Genomic DNA, 22,548 nt, shown 5'->3' with positions numbered 1-22,548 from the left:
AGAAAAGGCATTGATGTAACATTCACAGCTAAAATTGCATTTCACTGTGTATACAAGCGCAGTTTCAGGAAAATTCTGCAGTTTGGTATTAGTAAGGAGATTAGTAAGTTTAACAGTCAGTGCCAACTTAGAAACAACTTACAGAAACAATTTGCATATGGCCCTCAAAAAATATGTGCTAAATTTTATGTCATTACTTATAAGAATTCTAATGTCTTCATTTGTGACTGTTTTCTCTTTTAGAAGTAGGTACTTATTTAAAATTTACTCCAAAAGTATTCTGCAATGAAATCTTTCAAGGAATCACAAAAGCGTTTTGCTTATTTTCTAACTTCCTTTTAAAATGTTTCATTGAAATATTATATTTTATTAAATAAGATAATTTATGTTTTTTTAACTTGACACATTGTCCATAAAGTGACATATAACATGGACAGGTGATTCTTCTTTATTATTATTATTCTTGTCACATATATTACATCTCCACTACAGTTTCTGCTCCTTCCCCTCCCCCCAGCTTCTTCCCTCCCTCTCCTTTCCACCTGGCTCCCCTCAGCAAAGGCAGGCTTCCCAGGGACACGACCAGGCACACACCATCACATCAAAGCTGGACAAAGCAACCTATTAAGGAAGAAAAGCAGAAAAGCATCCCGCAAGTAGGCAAAAGAATGAGGGACAACCCTCATTCCCAATGTTAGGATTCCCACGAGAAAACCAAGCTACTCAGCCATAACATATATGCAGAGAACCTGGGTCAAACTCCTACAGGCTCCCCAATCTCTCTGACAGGACCCATGAGCTCCTGTCAGTTGATTCTGTGGGCCTTGTTCTCAGGGTATGTCCTTGACTTCTGTCCTTCCTCCCCCTCCTCTGCAGAATTCTCAGAGCTCTGCCTAATGTTTGGCTGTGGTACTCTGCATCTGCTCTCATCAGCTGTTGGGTGAAGTCTCTCTGGTCCCTGATTCTGCTAGGCTGTGGTCCCAGCACTCTCTGCAGGCAGGACAAACTATAGGTCAGAGATTTTGTAGCTGGGTTGGTGTTGCAATCCCTGTACTTGAGGAGTTGTCTGATTATAGAAGACGGCCAGTTCAGACTCCATATCCCTCATTACTGAGAGTCTTTGCTAAGGTTATTCTCATAGATTCCATAGAGTTTCCATTGCCCTAGGTTTCTATCTCCCTGCTAAAGTGGCCCCCAGTTTCAGTTGTTTCTCCCAGTATTTTCTCCTTCCCTTTCCCTCACCAGATCACTCCTGTATCCAACACACCCACCCCTAGTCCACCAGTGAAATCTGTTTTTCCCTCCCAGAGACATCCTTTCATTCCTCTATTCAGTCCTCCTTGTTACTTAGCCTCTCTGAGCCTGTGGACTGTAGCATGATTCTTTTACTTTACAGCTAATATCCACTTACGAGTTTTTTATTCTGGGTCTGGGCTACCTCACTTAGGATGATCTTTTCTAGTTCCATTCACTTGCCTACAAATTTCATGATATCATTGCTTTTAACGACTGAGTAATAATCCATGGTGTAACTGTACCACATTTTCTTTATCCATTCTTCAACTGAGCTACATCTAGGTTGTTTCCAGTATCTGGCTATTATGAATAAAGCTTCTATGAACATAGTTGAGAAAATATCCATGTGGTAGGATGGAGAGTCTTTTGGGTATATACCCACAGGTAGGGCTGGGACTTGAGGTAGACTGAGTCTGAGCTTTCTGAGAAACTACCATATTGACTTCCAAAGTGGTTGTACAAGTTTTTTCTCCCATCAGCAATGAAGGAGTGTTCCCTTTTCTCCATATCCTGGCCAGCATGAGCTGTCACTTGTGTTTTTTAGCTTAGCCATTCTGACAGGTATTAAGATAGAATCTCAGTCATTTTGATTTGCCTTTCCCTGATGACTAAGGATGTTGAACATTTCTCTAAATGTTTCTTGGCCATTTGAGATTCTTCTGTTGAGAATTCTCTATTTAGTAGTGTACCCATTTTTTACACTGGACTATTTAGCTTGTTGATGTTTAGTTTCTTGGGGGTCTTTATATAGTTTGGATATTAGCCTTGTCCTTTCTCTCCATATGTAATCAACATAGTACTCAAAGTTCCAGCTAGAGCAATAAGACAACTAAAGAAGATACAGGAGATACAAACCGGAAAGGAAGAAGGCAAAGTATCACTATTTGCAGATGATATGATAATAATCATAAGCAACCCCAAAATTCTACCAGTTAACTCTTAAAGCTGATAAACACCTTCATAGAAGTAGATACAAAATTAACTCAAAAAAAAAAAATCACTAGCCCTCCCATATACAAATGGGCTAATGCTGCCTTATACAGCATAACCAAAACATCAGAAAGGAAGAAGGCAGTTATCTATGCAAACTAAATTAATAGACAGAAAATATAATGTAATTAAGGATTAAAAAAGCTATGGAGCACATATACTCATGTGTACCATTTATAGTAGGACACTGAGAATGAAGGTCCTATAACACGGTATCTCCCATGGCAACTGTTTTCTAGGAAATCAACCTGTGATTGACTGGGTGGAATTCCTTCAAGCACTTCAAAATGCCCATTGACTTCTTTCTACTTCTTTTGTTATTTTTATTTGCATTTTAGTCATTGCTAGAAATTGGCCATGCAAATAGTTGGTGTTTATTAGGTATACCAATATTTGTTTTTAGTTCTTTGAGTACAGTTGACCTGCCCCTTTCCTTTGGGGTTTCATTTATCTTTATTGAATATTGTCTGATAGTACTATCAGGGAGGATGTAAAATTCTTAGTTTTTGTATGTCTGATAGTTCCGTTATTTCTCTTACATTCCAGTGTTCAAATTTTCTCCTGACACTAGTGCTCCAAAGGAGACTATTCTCCATGGAACAACTGATCCTTTGTAGACAATATGTCTCATATATGTTGTAATATCTTTACTATATTCTGTTTAAGTTTCTACAATGCATCTATGTGTGCATTGTTTGTTTTGTGTCTGTTTTAAGAGCTGATAGACTTTTTACATTGCCTTCCTACATTTCAACTGTAACTATGGCATTTTTCTCTAAACATTATTTTCTTATCATTCCCTTCTAGATTTTTCTTTGGAAACATTTTTATACATTTACTAAAACTATTATTTAAAATCCATAACCTTTAAGTGTGTGTGTGTGTGTGTGTGTGTGTGTGTGTGTGTCTGTGTTTATGTGGAGGCAAAAGAGGTCAATACCATGCCTCAGCAGTCCTCCGCTTTGTGTTTTGAGCCACAAACTTCTCACTGGAGACCTAGGCTCACTAATTAGAGCAAACAGCACTAAGGACCCTGTTGTCTCCGCCCGCCCAAAGGTGGTACTACAAGCGGTGCCACCGCACTCAGCATTTTCCGTGGGTGCTGAGGATCAAACACAGATCCTCATGCTCATGCTCAGGCACTTCACTGGCTAACCTTCTCTTCACCCTTGTGCTGAAATTATTTTACAATCCCCTAGATTTTCATTTCTGTGTGTGATTTGAACTAATTTTCTCAGACCTTCCATGATGTCTATGAAGCTAGTGTTCTAGATAGTGTTCTATCTCCTTGAAGTTTGGTCTATTCTCTGTTGCAATTATGTCCATACCCTCGTACCTTCTGGATTCTGACTTTGCCGTATAAAAGATAAAATCATATTTACTCAGCATAATCTAAATAACGAAAATTAAAAGCCACAATATATGGTTTGCCCTTTAACAAAACTGTAATTGTAAAATTATTCCAAACAAATTATGGAACTATTAAAATGGTATGTTCATCAGGAGAATTCTGTTGCGTCTGTATTGGAATGTGTCACATAATTATTAGTTACTGAAGAGTCTAAATTTTCGAGTGAAAGCTCATGGTAAAGAGCAGTTAATCCTCAGGGGACACAAGTTCAGTTCCCAGCACGACATATGGTGGCTCATGCCAGGTGTAGCAGTAGCTCCAGGGAATCTGGTGCCCTCTCCTGGCCTCCTTGTACACCCACCTCACTTGTATGTATGTACATGTGAACGCACACGCATGTGTGTTCACGCACACACACATACAAAGTAGGGACAAAATTTCAATTTCTGGCCATTTCATATAAAATGCAAATGCATTAGTTCATGCAATCATTGATCCTGAGAAGGACAATGATGTCAGACAGTGTTTATATACTCCAAAGATTTCAATTTTGTTTCCTTCTTTAGAAATCCAGCTTGATGTCAGCCAGTATTTAGATCAGCCAATAATATTGATATTTGATGTCAGTTCGTATTCATTCCTACACCTCCATCATACATAAATCAAAATTCTTTGTGCTGAAAAACAGTACATCAGATCCTGTCCATGTAGTGATATTGAAAAACAATAGAATAAAAAACTTGCAGCTATGTGACATGCTATTTTATTTTATATAATATTTGAATGATTTCAGTGTTCCTATATACTCAAAAAATTAGATGTCTCCTAGAGGAACATGTAAAACAATTTTAACTAAATATTTTATTAAATGACTTTTATTCATCTGCAATAAAAATAATTTCTAATAAATGAAACATTATGAATGGTAAACAGGGACAAGTTTATATATACTCAGACACTCAAAAATATAGGAAATATATTTTTAGAAATATCATACCAAAAACAGCAAAATAAAAAAATAGTATTGAAGATTCTATTACAGAACCTCTTCAGTAGGTCCTATCTGTAGGTGATTTATATAGAATATATAGATGTGATTTTTTTCTAAAAGCACATAAAATCCAGAAGCTACGTGACTGTCATATTTTCTGACGTTTCCTTTGACTATAAAGATTATATGTTTTCTATTAACAATGACTCTTGAGCATTTATGACAACAGGTCCACACTTAGTAACCCTTACTTAGCACCCCCTGTGCCCTGAGCACACTCTCAGGACTGTGGGTTCAACTGTAAAGAATGCCACGCCCCATCTTTATGGACCTCAAATCCTCATAAGAACCAGGGGCTGCAAGCAAGCAATGTAGACTTAGTAAGTGCTGTCTACCAAGAAATATACCAGTGTAAAACAGATAATGAGAAAGTTGGACTAGACAAACAATAGAGGCACATTGTGAGAAATTATATCTAGGAAAAGCATGTGAAGAGTGGAAGGAAGAAATCTCAAGCAGATGACCCAAAGCCACGTTTCCAGTGTGGCAACATCATGATGTGAGGAAACAGCAAGACCAGAACACATGCACTGGACTGAACTTCATCAAAAAGATGGACTACTGACAGAGAGATAACTGACAGCTTAGGCTGCTGGCCATCTACAATTGCCCCCAGAGTACATTCTGTGGTTCCCAAAATGTTTGTTTAAACAGTGTGACCTGGTTATAATAATAATACTAGGTTTTGTTTTTTTTTTTTTTGTGTGTGTAATACCTTAGCATTTTAAGATATTGGCATGATTCTTGTTATGGAAACTAATCAATAAACATTTGTTGATTGGCAAATATTGGAAAGTGGTTATAGGTCTGAATTCAAAATATAACTAAGCAGACAAGATAATGTTTGCTGTGGTATGATTACATTTATCTTCTGTTATTGATTTTAAATTTTAATAATCTTTGTGGTCTCCTCCTGATTGAATTGAAGAGTACCAAAATAGTTCAGATTATGCTTTCTGTTTATAGAGACAAAATCCTTTTTCAAAATATTACCCTTTTGCGGTGATAATCTTCTAATACAAGGAAGTCTTCAGATAATAGTTTTACAGTATAAAAATGCTCTTAAAACGTCCAAATACCATTATAAAATTACACATCGCTCATGATTGTGTTTAGTCTTGCATTTCATTTAAAGGTGAGAAAAGTACGTATATGATACACAGCATGAGTTTTCGTAAGAGATTACTTTATGTATAAGGGTGATGTTTAATATAGCCTACATTGTCCCTGAATCATATAATTAGAGCAAAAAGAATTGTCACACCGATTTACTCATAGCATAATTACAAGAACACTTGATTATCTCCCTAATGTAATTTCCCTCACTTAATTGCGTGCTCTCTAGTGAATGTGACCCACAGAACCCACAGTCTCCTAAGTGACTGCTAGTTAATATGCCACCCCACCAGCAGAGCCTGCCCTTCCTGTGGAAGAGCTTTAATTGTGTAACAGTTATGACCCTTCAGAGAAAATACTTAAAACTTTCTGTCTCCCAGCAGAAGGGCTGAAATTACCTGGGACAGACGTGACTTTACTGTGGCTTTGGCTCTGGCATGAGGATCATCACCATGTGGATGTTCGTGCCGAGTCAGCACACTCGGCCAGCATCCTCTCCTGTGTTTGCTGGGATGCTTCAGTTTCCTGCTCAAGCTTTCTGTTCCAGGATTGAAGGATACTCTCCGACTTGCTACTTGAAGTGTCGCAAAGCAGCACCTTTTTTCTGACTGATACCTGCTGGCCTCTACATCTGAGCTGGGGAAAAAACTAGGATGACAATCTTTGAAGATAGCCAGTTTCTTTATGATTGGTCTTGATTCCAGGTATCTTCTTAGACCAAGGGATTTTGATGCTTAGAAATAGTTTTCAATTTATATATTGAACTAGAACTATGACAGAAACCGAGTCATTAAATTATGGAGTAGAGATTATTTCCCCATCCTGTCATATAAAGGCGACAAAAATAAATCCATAAGTAAATAAAATCTAGGCAGCAGCAAGATTATAACCTTGCTTTCTCCAAAAAGTATTCCAGGGATAAATAACCATATATTCAACATAGACAGATATTTTCCTTGGAAAATAAACAAAAGTATGTTTTATTAAAAACAGGTGACAGGACCAAGATAACAGCCTTGTAGGTAAAGGTGCTAGCTACCAAGCCTGATAGTCTGGGTTCAGTCCCTGGGACCCACGTAGTAGAGAGTACCCCTGATCTCCTCAAAGTTGTACTCTGACATGCGTGCCGTGTGCAGCGTGAACCACGCTCGATTTTGCCACCTCCCCGAGCACAAAGTAAATAAGTCAAGAGATGAAAAAGGAAATTACATGAGAGGTCACAAATAGAAAAGTACTGGTTAATAAGCGAGTTCTTAGAAAATTAAATTGTCAAAGAACAAATATAACAACTGCAAACTATAAAAATAAAACAGGAGCTTCAATAAAAATAGTATCTATTAAGAGCTACGAATTTTATTTAAATACGACACTTTTCTGTAACCTGTTTTTATTAATAGAGTATTTTAAATCAGTACATCTTAGCAGATATACCATGGGCTCATTGACGCAAGCTTCACAGATATAAACATTATGATGGCACAAATATCACTTATGAATCATCTTTACGCTTATAGAGAAGTACTCTGAATTTATGTGATTCTACTTAGATACATATTAATAGAAAGTAAATTTGTCAAAGGTTACCCCTGCAGTATTACTACGGCGAATACTGTATTAATCAATAATAATTGGCCACTTGAAAAGAGACTTTTGCCAGGTAGAATAACACCTTACGTTATCATTGCAATAAATAATCTGGGGCTAAAAGTATCTGTGTGGATCTGCTCTTAATGTCCCCCAGCAGCAATTGAAGAGCAAAGGAACATGGCTACTCAAAGTAGTCATCAACATGTTGTTCCCATTTTTGCTAGAAAATGATTTATTTCTCCAGGAAGTAGAAAAATATCTATTTTTTTTTAAAGTGATGTGTATTGAAATCTTTAAATGACTAACTTGAAATTACTAAAATGTGTTACACATTTTTCATAGGCACCTTGCTGTACTTGAGGGATTATAAAATAGTCATATCTTTCTCCAAACCTGGAAAGAAATGGACTTGTCTGGAAATGCTAACTCTGCTGCTGAAGTGGTCATCCCAGATTCTAAGACCCTCTCTGCGTCCTCTCGAGACTGCAACAGAAGTCTTATGCTCTTCCTCCTGTGCTGTCATTCCCCTCCTGCCCCTTCATTTACTCTGAAACTATAAAAGGACCGGCTCCCCCTCCCTTGATAAAGGGACAACAGAGTAATGAATCTAAGTGCCTGCATCACTAACATTGTCACCCCTGGTATACTATTTCAAGTGTGATACCAAGGGTGGCTAGCTTTTACTCTTCAGGGGGTGCAGTGATCTTCAGCTTCTTATGTAAATTTATGCAAAAACTGCTCCAACAAAATCACATGCTATTTATTTCAGGCCTCAAAAGGAATGCTTCATTTCCTGATTTGGTAATGGAAAGAGCCAGAGCAAGTGGGGGTGAGCTGAGTTACAGGTTAACAAAGAGGATATTTGTTCATTGGAGACAAAGAAAGCATAATGGTACACCTCTCAATTGTGTTGAATCATGTCTATTTTATTTATAAACCTTCCTAAGCCAAAGTTTGAGAGAACTATTCCCTAAGGTCTAAGACCATGTCCCAATCCTTCCTAATGGTGTATTCAGTTTTCTTCCACCCGCATAACCTGGCAGGAAATTCAGGCATTTCTAATAGGAAATGCTAGAGTGATCAACACTTAATAAATGACTAATCATTTTTATTGAATCACTTTTATAAGAGAAGTTTCAACATCTTTTCAAAGTACAGGTCTTTCGTTCAGCTCATCATAACACAACACTTAACAGTGCTATGGAAGCCGAAGGTTCTCAAAAAGATCAGATGCTGGAGCACTTTGACTAAATGGGTCAAAGCATCCTAGAGTTTGGCTAACTGGTATTTCAGACATCTGGATGTGTGGAAATCTGAAGTTGGATCCCTATCATCTGGGACTGTTTTAGCAAGTAGGAAGAGCAGTGTTGCTCCATTCAAATGGAAATCTATGCAGCAGCAGTGTTTCATTTAAAGATAATTGTTTAGAAGAAAACAAGTTCACAGAGGTAAAAAAAAAAAATCTCTCAAGTGGTAATCAACTTGGGAAAATATGTTCTGTGTACGTATATGTCTGTTTGTATAAACTGAGTGAATTACGCAGGTGGATGGCCACGTGACTGTGGCTGTGCGTGATGCCAGAAATGCTTTATGATGGAGTTGGAGAGCTATTAGCATATTTTAGTTAAATCTGACGTTTCCATATTTATAGGAAAAGGCACAAAAACACTTTTTAAAAAGTCCAAGCTCTTCTGGAGTTCTGATCTTTCCTTCTCTTCAACTTCTAATTTCACCTCCAACTTTAATTCCAAGATCACCCACCGCGCCCAGATTAAGCCATAGCATACATCAGAATTGCTCACAAAGCTACAAACAAGAACATGTCATCTGCTTTCACGTATATTCCCAACTCTGTGCTTGCTTTCCTAGTGACTGTGAACTCTCTCAGGCAAAGTTTGTCCTCTTAGCGGTTGGTAGCCAGACATGCAAATTAGAAACAGCCTCAGTTTTTTTTTTTCATCTGTAAAATTGAGATCTTGCCCAATATTTTAAAATTCATTAACTTAATCATTTTATAAGATAGAGATTTTATATACCTAAAATATTGATTTTTATTTTTATTTTTTCTGAAATACTGAGAAGCCCTGAGTCCTTCCAGGTATACTTCTAGAATAGTGGCACAGGGTAATTCTGTCTGTGGCTTCTTCACTCCAGGAGCCAGAGCCACCTTTGTAGGCTAGCCAATAGACCTGTTGACCTAGATCCTGAAACTCTGACCCCTGAAAAGACAGTATGTGGGCAGTACTGTATGAATACTTTTCCTGTGGATGGCGACCCCTTCGAACACCCTTTTTACAGGGTTCACTTAAGACACAGATGTTTACATCCACATATATTCGTAACAGTAACAAAATTATACTTATGAAGTAACAACAAAAATAAATTTATGGCTGGGGTGACTACAACATGAATAGCTGTATTAAAGGGGGTCATAGCATTGGGAAGGTTGAGAAGCACTGCTCCAATCCTTTTAGGCGGTCCTTTCTGAGGCCTTCAGTACCTTCCTTGTTTGCATATACAAACATTGCTGTTTGCTCTACAGACACCTACTGTTCCTGAACGCCAAGACTCAGCTCCTCAGTTGAGAAGTCTGCTGTGTCCTGTCTCACTATGTCCTTTCCCCAGGACTGTCGCCTAAGTGCCACATCACTCGCATGCTTATCTCTTTACTCTTCTGTCCCCTAAGAAGATTGTCGTTCCTTGTTTCCTTATGCAGTCTTCTAAATCACCGTTGTCATTTTCTGTTTTAAAAGAGTTAGTTTTGTGCAGAAAGGCATAGCTGCTTGGTAGTGCTTTGTGACTTGCACAGAAAGTTATTAGTCTTTGCTTTTGAGTGTCAATAGATCTCACCATAAAATGAGTACTTGAAATGATAATAGCATTCCTTTTTAAAATTACAGGTAATCCTTTCTCCTAGGAAAGATAAAGGTTAATGCTAGGCAGGCAATCCCAGGAAGATCTAGAATTCTTGAAGAGACTGGCCTACCCAGAGAGACTTGACAAAATAACAATAAATAAATAAATAAATAGATAGATAGATAAATAAATAAATAAATAGTCTCTTTTGAAATCTGCAAGTTTATGGCTCAATAATCAGTAGCAGGCTCAACAACAAAAGTTGCAAAACAAAATAATGAAATGAAGAACTGAAAGTTTCAAGTTCAGGAATCTACTAACCATTCAGCACATTGTCTGTGTGGGAGGTTAGGCTGCCCTCCCCCACATTCTGCCAGAACGGTGTCTTCATTTTATTCAATACCCATAAGATAAAAGTACTATAGGTAAAATCATGGAAGAATTTTAGGGAACTAGGAGTACCCTGTGTGGTATTATAATGATATACATGTATATCTTTGTACAAATCAACAGAGTATCGATCGCCAAGACTGAATCATAGTGATATTATAAACTTTGATGACTGAGGTACCAGGGTAGGTTCATCAGCTGTAAGCATAGCACACTGGCGGGACAGGCTCACCTTGGGGAGGGTTAACTTGTTCAAGAGGCCGGGAATTCACTGGAAATCTTCCACTTGCCCTTACTGTGAAATGAAAAGTATTCTAAAACTGTTAAGTCCACAAAAAAAAAAAAAAAAAAAAAAAAAAAAAATCAAAAGAATCAGTGGTGACGGGTGCTGTCTGGTGGTATAATTGTGACAGAGTTTAATCACAGTCTGTAGAAGGAACTTTAAAAGTTTGCTTTGACTTCCCAGACATAGATATGAGTTACTCATTTATTCATCCATTTGTTCAAATATTTTGCTAAGTATGTAAGCCTCAAATAGTATACATGGTCTAGAAGAGTTCAGTCTAAAATAACTTTTTACAAAGATAGAAATGTTTTTAATTTGAAACCTCTAATGTGATACTCACCAACTACAGGAAGAAATGTTAATTATGGCTAATTAAAATTAAACTAAAAATTCTGTTCCTTGGTTGCCATGGTTACCTTTTTTAATTGCTTACAAGTTCATTTTTTTTAAACAATGTATGACTAGGGAAGAAAGACAGACTTGCATACCGAAAAGAAAATTAATTTGCTTTCTAAGTTTTCTGACTCTGTTTTATGAGAGCAAGAGGAGGATTATAGTGTTACCCAGAGAATTTTTAAGGAGTGGTGTCAGAACCAAGCTGTAAACACACTTAATATCTACAAAGCAAATAGACAGGAAATAGGAAATTAACATTTCAGGCAGTGGAAGGAACAAGTAGAAATGTGTGTGTGTGTGTGTGTGTGTGTGTGCATGTGTGTGTGTTTATGTTTATATGTGTGTATGCATGCGTGTGCATGTGCGTATCTTACAGGAACAGCAAACAGAGTAACAAGTGAGGAAACTGGGTGATGACAAGCAGGAAGGAGACAAGCCAAGGGGGTCTCATGTTTGAATTGCAGGGGAAACTAAGTACTTCTTTATTGCAAGAGTGGAAAGCAGTTTGTCAGCAATGGATCTGTTGGTTTTTGTGTACTCATATTTCTATGCTGAGCAGGAAACAATGTCCAGGCAACTACTTTTAGTATCCCTGGCCCCAAGCACCTGCATGCTGCTCACCTCAGTTGGTAGAATCAAAGATGTCTCTAGACATTGTCTAAAGTCCTCTGGGAGAAACCTTAATTGGGAACTTGCCCAGTTTGAATGGCCAGAAACAATACAGGTTGAAGGAGGAGAACTCACCTCAGGGTCCTTGTATGAAGTGATATGGGACTGAAAACAGGATCCTTCAGAGTGGAAAGAGAATTGAAAATGTCGACTTAGATGTATATGTTTTTAACTGCAATCCTAAGAATGCCTCTCTCTGCCTCCCAGCTATCTAGACTTAGTGAAGACTACCGTAGTTTCTGGCTGCTCTCCAGACAGAAGCGTTTTGAGTCCCTTTAACACAAACTGTCAGTTAAGGTGTGGTTGTTTGTTTTCCTTCCTGAGTCCCAGTGTGACCAAGGTCTTCGAAGTACATGAACTTGAGCCCGCTTCCCTTCGCTGCTTCTGTTGCAGGTGCCTGATCGCACGCCCTCCTCTGCTCAGGTAGCCCTCTGTGCACACCTGTGTATATAGCACATCTTTGTGCCCACAAACCCTGTGGCTCTTAACTCAGAGATCATATTCTCATGCTTTCAGACAAATTATTCCTTGTCTGCAGCCTTTATGACGTTCTTTACTGGAGATCAGCATTTAACATACCTTGACATATGGTTCTCGGCAGAAGCATTCAAACTTGATAGAACAAGGACCTAAGGCTGTGACGGTCACTCCTGAATATCTACCACTGTTCAGTTTTACAGGGCCCCAGAAAACTTGCCATTTGACATAACCTATACCCTGAAAGTTTTTGCCTTCAAAGTTCTCATTCAGATCCCCATATTAATGTTCAATGTTCCTAACAACATTCTTTCATACATGTTCAACATTCCTTACACATGCTGCAAAAACTCAGGTTTTTTTTTTTAAGATACATTTTTATTCTCATCATGAATTTTCTGTGGATTAATATGTAATACCTGATTTGTGCTCTGACATTATGCCATTTTCAATATAAATGATACCATTCTCCCTGCTTTTCTCTCATATTTGTCCACGTTCTTAATCTATCTACAATTTTATCATTTCCAGAAGGATGCCTTTTTCTGGTGAACCTAATCACAGTGCTGCTCTCTTGGAAAAAAACATTTCAGATCCCATACTCTTGATTAGGTGTTTAGTATGTATTCTAACCAACTAGGTACCTAATTCTGGCATTTAATTCCTCTCTTGTTCTTTGCCAGTTCTATCTAATCATCAACTTTAAGGTTACTATTGTCTCATATCTGTCATGTCTCTTTCTTCTGACCCCAACAGAGGGTAACAAAACCACAGACATACTTATTGCCATTGGTATGCTGTTTCTACATATTTTAGTATCTTCTCTGCCTTATATACATAAACCCCAGCTTGCTCAATTTGTCCTTTGCCAATGAATGCTTGCTGGGGTTCTGTTAGCTTTATTATCTGTTTCAGCATGTTCTACCTCAAGTACAGAAGATGCCCTTTTGAGTGCTTAAATGGTATTTCAGAAGCTTCACTTTCCCAAAAGTACCTTAATCAGTGTAAAATGCTTTCCATGTGAAGGACCTTATAGAGTGTGGTCACCTAGGTCAGACTGCCATGGAGGAAACTCTTGACCTATGTTTTACTAAAGATATAGCTTTGGGCAAGTTATATGACACTCATTAAGCCTCACCTTTTCTATGTATTGAAATAGACGCGTTGTATAGTTTCTAGGCCATTAGTTTTTAGTTTTGCAGTCCCCATAATCACATAGATTATTATATCATGTTTATTAATATCAAACAATTGGTTGAGAAAATTTTTTTCTTTTTTCTGGTGTAATATTTTTATTAATTATTTGGGAATTTCACATCATGCACCCCGTTTATACTCACTTTCCAGTCCTCCCAGACTTGTGTCCACCCTTTTGATGCCCCTCCAAAGAGGAAGAAGGAGGAGGAGGCGGAAAAATGTCTCATTTAGGCTGTCCATCATACATACGAAAGCATGGTCCAACTCCCAGTGGCCAGTCCATTAAAGAATACTGAGTCCTTTCCCACCCCCACCCCTGACAGAAGCTTTTAGTTGTGGAGAGCTACAATTCAGCAACCTTGTCACAATTTTTAGGAGTTCTCCCTGATAGATTCCTCTCTAGGCTGTGACAATTTGGGGGTGGGGTAGGGAGGTAGCAGTTGTCACAGAAGCCTTTATGTTTCTTTTTCTCAACTGCAGGCACACAGTTGAGGAAAACAAAACAAAACAACAACAACAAAACCCATAGTATTTTCTGAAAACAACAGTTTTGCCTTCTTCTTTACACTCTGACATTTGCTCCTTCAGTCTCGATTCCCTTGTGATTCCCAAATTTTACCTTCCCCCTCCGTTTCCATTCCATACTTTGTTGCTGTATCTGAACCATTGGGTACCAAGGGAATTGTATAATGAGCTATTGTTTAATGCTGCATAGGCCTGTCCTAAGACACATGCTAATGTATCAGTACTAAAAATGTTTGAAATACTAATTTTCCCCCTAATGATCCTCAGCATTTTCTTGTGGTTATACCTTAATACCAAGCTGCAGGTCATTACCTCCACATTGAACGCAGCTCATGTTTCTGTGGCTTAATGTTCTCACCATTTGCTTGATGAACCTGTGCTCCTGTCTATTTTATGAACAGAATCTTGGGGAATGAAAATGAGGTCACCCAACCGGCTTTATATGCAAAGTTTGCATTTCACTGTTTATTTGAAATTATTTATGATGCTAAAAAACAGTAACATAAAACCTGAATTTTAAAAAATGCAAAAGTGCAAATAAAGTTGCAACAAATCATTCTAATGCTTAAAAACGAGCATTTCAGTTTCATATTCTTTTCAATATTTCCTTTTTCTCCCTGTATACCCTAAAATAAAATACAATTTTGTTTTCTACTTCTTTGATTAAATTACTTGTCTGCATTTTTCTTGCAATAGTAATCTTTATAATGCCATTATGATAGTTAAAATACTTGACATATATATCTATTTTGGTTATTTTTATATATGTATGCATATGTGTGTATTTTCTCTCCACATTATTTTCTTATATTTTAAATTATAAATAATAATGTGAGGAAAGTTTACATGACAAATATTTATATGAGATATTGGCCTAAATATACTCTAATGAGGTCATATATTCAATATTATTAAATATTTATAACATATAACTCCACATTAGAATAACACAGAAATAAAATGAATTAACATAGATAAACTACCAAAGTCTAAATGAACCAAAGCTTCAAAAATCATTCTATCCAGGTAATTTTAGGAAAATTCATTATGATACTTGTAAATTATTTTCTTCATTTGTTCAATGAGATTGTTCCCGATGATGTAATGCTACAAATAGTACAGAGCAGCATCCATGCTAATAACATCTATTTATTCTAGCTATTAATTAGCGAATCTACAGCAAATACAAGCCTTTTGAACTCCACCCTCTTCAATAGTAATATCTTCACTGAAAATCTAAATAAGTTGATACCAAAAAATATGACATGTTCTAATTGGAAATCCCAAACTCCTATGAAATACAGTCAAAGTAGGGTGCTCATTGGCTCACAAACCAAACTTCAGGCAGAATCAAAGTTAAACGACATTGAGATTATGCTGAAGGCAAAACACAAACAGCACCTATGTGGCCTTCATTTTATCCATCTTTGCCATGCGTTATATTCTCAAACCTAATCAGAGAGAAAGGAGTTTATCTCTCAATATGTCTGGGCAACATATTCTTTCCTACTCACTTTCTGGAACGTTACTTCTCTGTAGTCTGCAGTATGAAATGGTATCATAATGCAAGGACGAACTGTGATTATTTGAGAGGGAGAAAGAAAAGAGAATCCACCCTCACACAACTTTTATTAAAGTGTGTTGTTCTAATTGTTCTGTTTTATTGCTAGTGATTGCATTGTCAGTGTTCTCTGAGGAACATGAACGAGTATACATTGCAAAGGGGAATTTATCAGACTGGCTTTTTTGATAACAGGCTAAGTAGTCCAACAACTTCTGTCTGTAGACTGAGGGGGTGAGAACCTACCTGGTCCTGGCCTGGATAGTTTATGTCAAGTCGACACAAGCTAAAGTCCTCTGTGCCTCGGTAAACTCAGGCTGCAAACAAGCCCTTGGGGCATTTCCTTAATTAATGGTTATGGAGGAGTGCTCAATTGACTGTGTGCGGTCCCAATTGGTCCGTCTTGAAACGCCTTACCTGTAGATGAGTACAAAAGTACCTGTTGCTAAGATCAACAATTTTTCTTCTAGGGACTGGAGAGATGGCTGAGCAGTTGAACAAGACTGGGGATCTGATGCTCTTTTCTGGCCTTGCAGGACTGAAAACACACTGTGCATACAGGGACTCACACATACACTATAGCTAGGACTTTCTGTTGTCTACCTCATTTAAACAGCAGGGTTTTATTCATATTATTACTAATTTAGTATTTCCCTCCTGATTACTTTCTTCTTTTATGTGCGATTGATGACTTTGTTATAGTTATTACCTTATTGTTAGCTGATTTTAAGGTTTGTGTTTGTTTGATTAAACACTCAGTTTTCTGAAGAATTTAGAGTTAGCATCAAGACCTCGTAGATTCTGCGGATGTCTCTTTAGTGTCCGTCATATTTAAAAATGGTCCATCTTGAAGCAGGGAGTTGGATCAGTCTGTTAACACTTGCTCTACATGCCGGAGGATGTGCGTTCTACCCACAAACTCCCTGCAGTTTCAGCCCTGGGGAGCCAGAGACGGGCAGATATCTGGGGATTATTGTCCAGCCAATATAGTCAGATGGCGAGCTATGGGTTCAGGAAGAAACACTGTTTCAAAACACAAAAAAGTAGGCAGTTATTGCGGAAGAAACCTAGGGGCCACTAATCTCTCCTCTCTACCCGCAACACTGTCCCCTCCCGGCCCCCATGATTCCTCTTTCATACACCCGTGCTGCTGATTACGACCTTTTCCCTGGTAACTGTTTCTTTTTTTCTCCTTTCGACAAATATTTCAAGTTATCTGTACCCGCTCAGGGAAGATTAGCTTTTGATGTCATTTGTCTTTAGTATATTTCTTAGCTGAGTTTACTTTTAGGTGTCCATAAATTTCTATCGCGGTTTAGTTATTTCTTTCTAGAAAAAAAAAAAATATGTATGCAACCGAATACCTCAACTACTTAATTTAGATCCTTTTAGAAGAAATGTAGGCAGGGTTGGAGAGGCGGCTGCTTTTTCAGAGGACCCGAGTTCAGTTCCTCACTGAGCTAGCTCACACCGGTGGCTGAGGATGGCCTGTAACTGACACCTTCTGGCATCTGCAGGGGCTTACACTTAATAAGTGCACATATGCACACAAAACTAAGAGACAATTTTTTCAAAAAACATGTGGAATTTCCATCAATGGCTTTAACGTTATTTTAAAATATAATGATATAATACAAATCCCTCATTGTGAGTTAATTATAAATCTGTCATTTTCATGGTGCTTCCCCCCCCCCATTTACTTTCCACTTGCTTTATTTTGTTAACCTGGTGAAATTTTTCTATAATTGCAGCACTATAAGAAAATATGGCCATTGTGTTATTTTTTTCATTTCTTATAAAATTGTCTGGCCTCGATACATGTTCACATGATTGCTGCTACTATATATTAAAACTGAGTTTGTTTAGTTCAGGTTCTTCGTTGATGTTGAATTTTATATACACTTTTTGTTTTCTTCACCTGACCTGTCATCTTGATATATAAATCTGCAGTTACTTGGGAAATATTAATTTTAATGTAGCTTAGTGGTAGAATGTTTGCCTGGCATTTTTAAGGTTTCAATCCCTGGTAACACACACAGAAAGCGAACGTTTTATTACAAAAGAATTCTGGTTTTTGTTGCTTTCACCTCCCGTGCTCTCCATCTGTATTTTCATATCCTTTTTATAGAGTTCATCCCTGTAGCTACTTCCTTTGCCCCAGGTGCCCATGGCCAGCAGCCCCAGGGTCCCTTTGAATCACAGGTTTCGAATTAATGATGCAGAAGCTCTGCCTTTCAGTGTGAAAACCACAGATTCAGGCACTCAGTGTGATCTGGGTTCTAGTCCAGATTGTGAGATTCTTTGCTGAATCCACATTCTCTCGGTTCATCACTTATAAAGTGCAATTTCAAACAACTTTGGCCAGAAACTTTTGTCCAACTTCTGTCTCATTTGATTGGAAGATCTTAGCACTACTTGTGGGTTAGCAGTGAGTTGGCTTTTATCTCTCATCTGACACAAAGCTCTTTCAGACTCTCCCCACAGAAGCCAAAGGGCCACACACTTCTGAACCAGAGCTTGAAAGCCGTGATTTCACCCTTACTTTGTTTCTCTTTTATTTTTATTTTCCTTGTTGTCATTTTACCAAACTTTTTAAGCCCTTTTACCTTGAAAATCCTATTTTTTCCCAGCTCTACCTTTGATTCATGGTAGAGATCACTGGCTAGTCCAGATGCCATAGAAAAAGAGATGTGACTACTGGCTGTTCATCTGTCTGCTGTGTGGATTGGAGACAACTTAATATCTTTGTGGCTCAGTTTCTTCATCTACAAATACAGGGAATCAGCATTTACTAATCACTTTGTTTCTTTTTTAGGATGACTTAATGTTTGTGTATGTGTGTATAAATATTTAGCACTCTGAAACACACAGCAGTAGTTATTTAATTAGTGGAAGATGATATTATTATTATTAATTTACTGTTTATAGGTATATTCTATAACCCTGCGTATAAACTTTAGTTTTTCTGGACCATCTTTAGTTGTATATTGTGAAATATGATGGAAATTTGACAGCTTATGTGATTGTGACACTTATCTATGATATTTTTTTATCAGAATACCCTAAGGCTGAATTTCTCAACCTGTGGATCACGACCCCTTTGGGGGTTGAATGATTCTTTTACGGGGGTCACCTAAGACCATCAGAAAATACAAATATTTACAATTATAATGCTGTTTTTAAAAATCCCAGTTGTTAAATTTTATCAATAAAGAATCAGGAGCCAGATGCTGAGCAAGACAGAGAAAGCACTCAGCTGACCTTCCTACTCAGCAGACATCCCAGAAGGAACAAGCCTTTCCTAAGTAGTTCAAGTCCCAGAAGGAAAAGACCTTCCTATTCAGCTTAAGTTCCTTTTTTTTAAGTAGTGCTATATTTTCTTTTTTAAAATTTTTTATTGATTCCAATTTAGTCACTTTTAGTGTTCCTCCTTTCTACTTACTGTGCCACTCTATCTGTTCTTCAGACTTCTCACTCTCTGTTTTTTTTTTTCCCCATGCTCATTACCTATCAATCTGCCTCTTGACCTAAAGTGAACCTCATTTTAATCATGCTTACAGAAAGCTCTTGGATTAAAGGTGTGTGCTAGGGTTGACCCACACTACGACTAGAAACAGATTCAAAGGGATCAAATATCCTGCATATTTTTACTCATAACAGTGACAAAATTAAGGTTATGAGTAGCAACAAAAATAATTTTATGGTGGGGGGGCGGTCACCACAACCTGAGGAACTGTATGAAAGGGTCGCAGCATTAGGAAGGTTGAGAACTACTACCCTAAGGTAAAAGGTGATGCATGATGCATGCTTATAATTTTTTGATTCTTGTGATCACAAAACATTTTTTACAACTTAGATTTCTGACCCTTTCTGTGCATTTTAAAAATAACATTTTGAGTCATATGAATTTAGCATTTACTCAGAGTCCTTTTTAAGTCTAAGAAGATTGTACCTATGTCTTCTATGATCAATCAAAAGCACTTAATCCTAACCTGCAATATAAGATCTTTCCTATAGAAAACTGTGCCTATCTAGGACTTGCCTTAACTTTCTGTGGTATAGCCCTTTTACCACAGTTGTAGGTTAATGTTCCAGTTTGTAAAACCTGCATTAAAAATCACAGTCACGTGATATGTTTTTATCTGTTTAACAGATATTATTGCTTTATGAAACAGTCTTATATTAACTGAAATTGTAAATGACCCCATTAGCATTCCATTTTTTCATTTTCTTACAATGTATCAGTATGCTGTGTTGTGAGAGAAAGAGAGAGGGGCAGTGAAGTGAGCTGTCTCCCTGCAGCTCTTGGCATCAACTTGGCGTTAAGAAGCTCCTGGCTGCTAGCTGACCATACGACAGTGCAGGATGTGTTTCTTCTATGTTAGATTATAGTTCCAGACTCTAAGGAGGGGTGTGGGCTGATGTTCTTCCAGTTTAACTGAATGAGAAAAGGCACTCTCCAGAGTCGTTAGGACATCCAAGTTCTTAATAACCCTCTTTATCATCTATATTGCTTGTTACTGACTCAAAACCCTGAGAACTAAAATTAATATTAGTCTTAATACTGCTAAGACTAGACTCGGATTAAACTAAAACATTACGATTAACTCCCTGGTGGTATTATTCACCTTCCGATTTAATGGTTATCTTCTGGAGCTTCAGTATGCTGCAAACACCATGATAGGCTGCACGTGTACCCTGCCTGCTTTGTATAACCTAAGTAGTTCCTTTATTAACTAGTGTCATGCAGTTATCAAATCTAAAAATCAACTTCTAGCTCTTCATAAGTTATGTTCAGTTTACCATAACACTTCCTTAGTCATTGCTTCTAACTTCCTAAGGCAATTAAAACCATGGTTAAATTATGGTCACGGCTCAAAGGTTTGTAAATATTACTATGCACTCATTTTACTGAATCACATAATACATCACATAGTTTATTAAAAACATGTTATAAGTTGTTGAATTGTTATAGTATTTTTAAACTACTGAACATTCATCATTTGACAGCAACATCTTTGGCTATTAAGCATAAAGGCATTTTAATATTTATTTTGACCCAATATAAATGAAGACAATATTTAAAAATTTTTAATGTATTTCCTCAAAGTCTAATATTCATTGTGATAGGGTATATTTCTTACACCCATTTTAATTTCAAGTCACCAGACAAATTCTAAGTCAATAAACATGCCTGTGGCGAGAGGTGTCCCCAAATTAAATTCTGATTAAAACTTATCTCCTATGTTCTCCAGGTTGAACAAATATCCAATTTGTGATGTCTGAGGATGATGGAAAGTCTTTGTATTTGGAAAGAACTTTTTCTAATTTGTGACATTAATATTCCCTGCTAAGACCGTGAACTATTCTTTCATTTTTCTGGAGTGGAACTCACCGGTTCCTCACAATTCTTATAAAATGTGTTTATATACTTGAGGAAATTTCAAATTCTCTCTGCTCTTTTTAAGTCATGGCAAAGATTAAGCATCTCATTTGTTAGATTGGGGATACAGCTTTCATGTTGCTTTGTCAGTGGAAGTAGTTACAGAATTTTACAACTAATGGAATCTCCTGTACCGCTGGTGTGTTTAGGGACATGGAAACTAATCCCTTGAACTCTTCTTTATAAAGGCTATTCAGTTCTTATAGGAGGGATGTAATCCTTTCAGGAAATTAAAAAAAAATGACTTTGGTTAAAATAACAAAGTTCTTTAGTAATAAATTTAATACCTTTAATATTTTTTTAAGATTTTATTTATTTATTTTATGCTCTGTTTTCATGCACACCAGAAGAGGGAACCAGATCTCATTATAGATGGTTGTGAGCCACCATGTGGTTGCTGGGTATCAAACTCAGGACCTCTGGAAGAGCAGTCAGTGCTCTCAACCGCTGAGTAATCCCTCCAGTCCTAATATTTTTAAAAATTAAAAAAAAAGAAAGTTTTGACTTGATAGTTAAAATCAAACTTAATTTTAAAAAGAAAATGTAAAACCAATTGAAAAGAGTCTAAGAAGTGAATGTGAACAGTGATATGGTTCTAATGTGGCAATTCATTGCATTTATGAATAGGCAAAAAAGGTGAACGCAGAAACAATAAGGATGAGGGTAGAAAAAGAGCAGAAGACCTTTCTTGCCCATCACCCCATTCCAAGTTACTGTCATGGAGTGATTCCCAAAAAGTGACATTTATCTGAGAGGCCATGGTCTAGACAGGAAGTCTAGACTGCCATGGACCCCCCCATGGGTGGGCATGGGCTGATTACTCTGCAGGCAAAGACATTCTCTCTCTTTTCTTCACTGCACTTGAACCATCTACCCTTCCGTGTTCCCTCTGCTGCACCCGAACACACCTTTTTTTTCTTGTTCCAACACAGCAGCTATTAATTGTAATTAAGTGTCTAATGCTCTATAAAATTGTTTGTTTTTAGCATTTTTCCTGCAATAGCATAAGCATTAACAAACAGATACAATATGTTCACAAAAGAGCCCAAACATCTCTACTAAGAAGTTTGTCTAACGGACCACAATAATTATCGTTTATCTGCAGCCAGTTTTGCTTGAACCCAATCAATCACCTGACCATTGCATCTCTTTATCATCCTAACTCCCCATTTTCCCTTTATTTGTGGAATCAATTAGCAGTGCTAATTAATTAGAAGCTTATTAAATGAAATGCATGCACATATGAGGTAATGTTTCATATTTGTAGTTTTATGCGTCACATATCTCATATACATCCAATTTACATAACAGTGTATTTTTTACCATATTTCAACGTAACTAAAATCTAATTTCTTAG

At 37.3% G+C, this 22,548-nt stretch overlaps 1 protein-coding gene across 2 annotated transcripts in view; it reads left to right on the top strand.

Moving 5' to 3' along the window:
* Nucleotides 1-22,548, top strand: part of Spag16 (sperm associated antigen 16) — a 912,250-nt gene that overhangs the window by 627,875 nt on the left and 261,827 nt on the right. The window lies entirely within an intron of this gene.

This window comes from Psammomys obesus, unplaced genomic scaffold, assembly GCF_907164565.1.
Source record: "Psammomys obesus unplaced genomic scaffold, mPsaObe1.curated_primary_1811, whole genome shotgun sequence".
NCBI classification, from domain to species: domain Eukaryota; kingdom Metazoa; phylum Chordata; class Mammalia; order Rodentia; family Muridae; genus Psammomys; species Psammomys obesus.
This window is presented reverse-complemented; position numbering and strand designations above follow the sequence as displayed.